This window comes from Hordeum vulgare, chromosome 2H (assembly GCF_904849725.1).
Source record: "Hordeum vulgare subsp. vulgare chromosome 2H, MorexV3_pseudomolecules_assembly, whole genome shotgun sequence".
Taxonomy (NCBI): Eukaryota; Viridiplantae; Streptophyta; class Magnoliopsida; order Poales; family Poaceae; genus Hordeum; species Hordeum vulgare.
In genome coordinates this window covers 14,433,066-14,440,290 of record NC_058519.1, presented here as the reverse complement: position 1 = coordinate 14,440,290, position 7,225 = coordinate 14,433,066, and the positions used below count along the sequence as shown (strand labels likewise).

The 7,225-nt window shown below is 40.5% G+C and overlaps 1 pseudogene; it reads left to right on the top strand.

Annotated features, from left to right (window-relative positions):
* The first annotated feature begins 1,231 nt into the window (after positions 1 to 1,231).
* On the top strand, positions 1,232 to 6,850 carry LOC123429193 (annotated as a pseudogene).
* The last annotated feature ends 375 nt before the right edge of the window (positions 6,851 to 7,225 follow it).

Below are 7,225 nucleotides of genomic sequence, written 5' to 3'. Positions count from 1 at the left end.
TTATTACACAGTTTGGACATATGGTACTTTTCAATATCTGCTCATATATTATTTTGTTTATGATATTTATTTTTAGGACAAAAGGACAAAATATTTGTGGTTAATAATTAGGACAACCACCATAGGATATTGTTTGAGTCCCCTCTTCATAGCCTTGAACAATTAAGGTGGCATGGGAATGTTTGGTGGATAAGTTTCAGGTCCAACAATTCTGGCATACCCATGGTAGATGAGCAGCAAGGATGTTACAGTAAAAAGGACATAAAAAGTTGCTTATGTCAGGGACTTCAAAATCGTAGACAAGACAGACAATTTTGCCGACCTCAACTTCGATAGAACCATCGCATATTTTTGTAGACCGTCGTGCTTCACTGTTGAAGTGTATGATCATAGCAGTGATGACGCACACCGGCACATGCATACTATGGTGGTTCCGGGCCGGCTGGCTGTAAAATCCTTGAATGTTGTACCATGTATATATGAATGTTCAAGATGCAAAAATAAGTATCGTAGGTTTAATAACATACTTCCTCTGCCTCAAAATAAGTATCGTAGGTTTAATACTAAATTTGTATAAATTTTGTACTAAATCAACGACACTTATTTTGGAACGAAGGAAGTACATGTTTATATCGTGAACTGTGAACAGAACTTTGTGAAGAAAATAACATATATTTTGACCTCAGAATATCGATGCTCGAAAAAATTTCTATTTTGTCAACAATTTTTTTTGCACCGACCTTTTTGTGATTTTCCGTGAGAATTCGCAAACACCCAGATAATCCATGCTGCCTATAAGGGTTATCAGTCATGGAACACGAACGTGAATATAATTTTTAGAAATTTTAGAGTACTATGGCCTCGTGATGAATCCTTGTGATATACATGCACCATAGTCTCGAAACATGTCAAACCAATAGTTCCGTGACTCATTGGGCTCCCTTGTAGGGTATCATGTCTATCTTTGTGCCCACATGAAACTTTATCTTCCGCACAGACATCATTCAAAACATATGCATGCAGCTGCTGCAATCAGTGAGAGTCGAACTTTTATGTGTATGTCCCCACAGTTTGTATAGTGTACAGGTAGAGTATTACTTTTGTGGTGGCGTAGATCCTACGTACTTCCTTCGTCCTTTCTATATATATATATATATATATATATATATATATATATATATATATATATACACACACACACACACACGAAGAACCTAAGGTAGCACTGCACTTCATCAAAGAATCCATTCCCATCCATTCCCATTAAAGCAAAACAAGCTTTCTATCATGGCTGCTCCTGCTAATGGCTCAAACGTGGTTACTGCTGACCTGCACGAGCCCCGACGACATTACATCCCCAGCATCTGGGGTCATTTCTTCCTGAACCACAACCCATGCACTCAATCACAGGTAGTTAACAATTTGTTTTTCTTTCAGAAAAAGTAAAAGTTCCCTTAGTTTCTGTCCCTGCACCAATAGTATTACCGAATACACATAGGCAAATGTAGTATGCTAATGTGTTCATGTATGAACGTTTTCAGAATTTTGAAACATTCTTGAACCCGAGCATGCACTCTTACCTCTCACAAATTTCCAAGATGACATACGTTTACCTGCCTTGCAGTATTTGGCAATGACGGAGATGGCAAGTATCAAGAAGGAACGAGTGAGAAAATCCATCTTGGCCGCCGGATCTTCTTGCGATCTACCTATGAAGATGGAGCTTATCGACACGCTGCAGCGGACTGGTGTGGCCTATCACTTCGGTAAGGAGATCCAAGACTTACTTCGTGGAATACATGCTGACGATCAAGGCTCGAGTGACGATCTGCGCACAACAGCAGCACGGTTCTACTTGCTGAGGACGCATGGGTACCACGTCTCACCTGGTATAATCACCAATTCACCATCACAGCTGTTCAATCCTACATATATGTACTATTATGTTAATTTAACTATTAGATATTGTCTATAAGCCATGATATATGCAATATTTACTTGCTCATGCAGATGTGTTTATGAAGTTCAGAGATGATCGAGGAAACTTTGTAAGCAATGATGCGGACTCGTTGTTGGCACTATATAATGCATCATATCTTAGGACTCGTGGGGAAGAAGTGTTGGATGATGCTATTATCTTCACCAACAGCCGTCTGCAGTGCATGCTAGAACATCTAGAACCACAGTTGGCAGAAGAGGTTCGGTGTGCACTGAAAACACCCATTTTCAGGAGAGTCAAGAGAGTGGAAACTAGACGTTACATCCCGGTGTACGAGAAAAAGGCTACGCGAGACGAGGACATATTGGAGCTTGCTAAGCTTGACTTCAACATTTTGCAAACAATCTACTGCAAGTAGTTGAAAACTCTTACGATGTAAGAAGACTAACTAAAATATAAGTAAAATCCGGAAGCTTGGGATTTATCGGTGTCCAATGACGGAAAAATACTATTTAAATATTATAGCTTCCACTAATACATATTTCTATTAATTTGCAGTTGGTGGAAAGACCTTAAGTCACAAACAGATCTACAATTTGCACGAGACAGAATAGTGGAGATGCATTTTTGGGTACTTGGAGTTGTCTATGAGCCGCAACATTCATATTCACGTGTAATTCTTACAAAACTGAACATATTTATATCATTATTTGATGACTTCTATGACAACTATAGTACCACAGAAGAAAGCAATACCTTCACGGCAGCAATGGAACGGTATGTTCACCTTGTTTTTCTTTTCTGGATGGTGTGTTACCAACCTTGCATCAAGAGAAGGAATGCAAAATCTTTTATCATGTATGAAGTTTCCTATAAAAAAATGTTAGCAAAAAGCACCCTAAGAAAATATCGCTACGAACATTGCATCTCCAAGTTACAGTACTCATTTACCGCCGACAGTGTACTAAGCCAAATTCGTAATATATTATTTGAATTTTCATTATAGTAGAAGCAGTGTCATGTCGTAGCAAACTCTTGTAAGTCGGTAGAGACTGTTCTACATAGCCCTTACAACTTAATACATGCCACATATAAATACTTCTCATAGCTCACACATGATGAATTCACTACACATTTGCAATTATCATTATTTTGTAAATAATCCCGATATGGTAAAACTTGCCATGCCAGTCCATACTCTTGTTTCCCTTAAGAAATTCCAAATTCTATTTGCACTAGTAGAAAACAGATCTTTCGTCTGCAGCATTAGTCCCGGTTAGGTTTCGTCCCTGGACTAATGTGATCATTAGTATCGGTCCCAAAGGCTAGGAGCGGACAGGTGCACGGCCACCATTTATCCCGGTTCATTTGTCACCTTTAGTCTCGGTTGGTATTGTAAACCGGGACTAAAAGGGTGGTAGCAGGCTGCCGTCAGGCTGGGGCCCAGCGAACCCATTTCGTCTTGGCTGGTATTACCAAATCAGTTCCTGATATTTACTTCCTATTTGCCTATGTTTACAAAAATACTCAACAATATTTAATTATATACCTTTTTTGTATCAATACCTTGATCATAGATGATGCATAAACGTAAAATAAAACATCGTGTCGAAAGTTGCACTGATAAATTGCCTTCAAGTTATCCATCTAAATGGTTGGGTCCCAAAATAAATTAAGTTTCACCAACCAATTTTTTTTCAAAAAATTTATACAATAATCTAAATATTTTTCATCATAATATAAATGCAAAATTATTCAGTTTATTATCATTTTTATTTATGTATGTATGTATTTATTTATAACTCAGCACTAATTTGCCTGAAATACAGGTGGGATGAACAAGCCGCTGAGCAATTACCGGCACACTTGAAGGCATTATACATCAATATACTTAACACTACAAATGATTTTGAGGAGGAGTTAAAGCGTCAAAAAAATAAGAATGCCGAATTGGTAAAAGAACTGGTACGTGTTTCTCAAAATCGTACCAAATTAGCCAAAAAATAGATGTATACCAGAAAAGTAATTATCCTAGTATACATGCTGATGTAATGGTCAAGCTTGCAAATTTACTAAGCATCAACCAATAAAATTTCTCATTGAGTATGTATAAGTTTTAAAATTATATTATTTATGCTTTCTGAGTTATTATCCGATAGTCTGCAACTATAAAGGCCAAACATTCTCCATGCATATTTCACCTTAAATTTAACATTGCTTAGGTAATCGACGTCGCAAAATGCTATCATGCCGAGGTGAAATGGCGTGATGAACACTATGTACCAACTAGTGTTGAAGAGCATCTGCAAATATCGGTGGGCAGCAGTGCATGTATGCACATAATAAGCCTTGTATTTATTTCAATGGGAAATGTGACTACAAAGGAGGTTCTTGAGTGGGCTTTAACATATCCAAAAATAGTAAGATGTGTATGCATAATTGGGCGCATTGGCAATGACATGGTGTCACATGAGGTACAAACTCTCTCCGTATTTTAATGTTGTAAACATGTATTTTCTTATAAAATAAATTCTTCTAGTAGTCACTTAATCCAAAATTTGTGTACTAATATACCAACATTATCCTTTTCTTACAGAACCTCATCAGATGGAAGGGTGTGCGTGCCCTTCCATATAGACATATTATTTTAGAGATTGGTCTAGTTTATGAGGCAAATTAGGATGAAAATCTCACATATCACCAGCTAAACTAGGCCAAGACCACATGAACCACACAACTCAACTAAGGTTGAATCATGGAAATTTGTGCAAAACTAGACAACATGAAGCACACAGTTAAACTGGGAAAAGAGTGCGACATAACCAAATAAGCACTGCGAGGACACATAGCCGCTTGTTAGAAGAACACGCAAATCTGATGCCACAACTAATAATTTTAAGCCAAGTTCTACCAAAACTGCCGCCTCCACTTACCACTGCTGCTCCTAAGAGTTGTGACTTTCACGGTAAAAACCTAGGATATAACTTTCATTGGTTGTGCACTGTCTTCACCATAGAAATTGAGAAGCCAACATGTCCCAAGGTGTCATGAACCAACAGAGCTTCGCGCTACGGCCTCAGAACCTCGTAGGGTGATATGGACATGCACGACTGGATTATGTTTGATCCACATATCCTGTGCAAGATCTCTTGCAGCAATTCCGGAACACGTCGATGACCATATTGAGGAGGAGTGATCTTGTAGGACGTTGCCATGATGCGAAAAGAGCCCGAGGATCGCCACCATAAGCATCACGACAGCAGGTCCACACGCCACCCCGATCCAGCCCCCCTCTGCCTAGCTGGCCGCAGGCACCACCATGGTCTCTAGCAGCACAACGGTCATGCAGCACACCTTCCCGCAGACTCATATGGGCCAAGATGAACCCACGCGGCTGTAGGACGTGAGCCGACCTTGCGGCAACACTGCACGCTCATGAGCGCCCAACTCGCTGCCGACTTGGAGCAGCCGCATGATGGACGAGGAACATGCCATCGGGACCCCACGAAGCTGCCTAGATCTAAGTGGGCTGCCACGAGATGAGATGCCCTGTTGCCAATCTCATAGGATCCCGCCCGAGCTTTGCGAGTGGTCCCCTCAGGCAGCGGCAAGACGAGAGAAGGATAGGAAGGCTCGGGAGTCACCAACAGTGGCGTTTCCCCCGTGTCGCCAAATCGGGACGACGCGGGGGAGGGGCTTTGTTAACGCATCACCCATCGAGGTTAGCTCATATCTAACCGACAATGATTAAGTGGATGTGAAGAAATGATCGTTGAACAATGTCTCCGTGGAGTAGAAAGATTTCCACAAGTGCCATCCTCGTTTGCATTGCCCCCCATCGAAGAGAAGCTTTTGCCAGAGTGTGTCATCCCTAAACCCGTTCGAACCCCTTGGAATGAATGAAGCTTAGAACATGCTAGCTAGATTTAAGTACTGCCCATCACCATCTGCACAACCACATCTATATCGCCATATTCCCGATGAGACTTGGTTAGATCTAGCCACCATCCACCACCCAACACTGGCTAGTGATCATCCATCCATCGCTAAAACACGATCTGAGTGTCTTCCCCAACACCACACCGTGCATAATGCCAAGGATAGAGAAGGCACACCATCCCACCATGGAACTTATAAGACCTAGAATGACGATCTTGTTTCAGGTCTCAACAACAAGTGACAACTTAGCAACCCAAACAAGACACCACATTGTGGTTGTCTACCTGTCATGCCACTACGTCCCTTCGCTTGTTGACCACTATGCGACCAGCCAACTCCCATGATGAGCGCCCTTCTATATAGGATCCAAAACCTAGAGAACTACCTTGATGTCATCATGGCAGCCGACAGTGGTGGCAGCAGTGAGGGATCACAGAGGTAGTGAACCGACAGACAGGATAATTTTCACCTCCTGAGGAACCTATGCATGAGCAGCACTCGAGTTGGACACTTGCGGTCTCCATATATGCTAATAATAATTATATCTATATTCTATACACGCATCAATTATGATGAAACCTCATCTAATTAATCATGTTGTTTGTTTTTATTTTGTAGCGAGAACAAAAATCAGAGCATGTGGTATCCACGGTGCAAACTTGCACAAAAGAGCACAGGATCACGGTAGCAGGAGCCAATGCAAAGCTCAGGGTGATAATTGAAGAAGCATGGATGGACATTGTCCACGAACGCCTTCACAATAATCATCAAATGGTGCATAAAGAGAAGGCAACTGATCTTGCCTGGACAATGGATTTTATGTTCAAGCGTGAAGATGCATACACCCTCGCGTCTAGTCTCAAAGAGACCCTAACTTCACTTTATGTGAATTATGTATGAACCATTTCTCTATTACGATAAGATACGGACCTTTTCTAAAATATGGTATGATAATAATAAATTCTTGCATAATATGAGGTGTACTACATATTGTATAGCTATCATTTTTTCCCACTCGCCTGCATCTAGACATTTACATACATGTTCAATTAATACAAACTTATGTAGTATATATAAAGAGGATTGCAAAACCTATCCCTGAAATTGTTGTAATCCATGTATTAATTTTGTGCATAATTCCTAGTACTTCCTTATGTAATGATATCTATGTGATGTGCCACATGACATTAGTACTGGACTTAATTTAATAATAAACTGATCTATGATTTCAAACCATTTATGTGTGGTGCTAACAAAATGGTTCTCGGTCACTGATGGGGTCATAGTCCTAGGGTAGGGTCATAGGCCTGCCATGTAGGTCCTACCCAAGGACTGCCCCTCACAAAG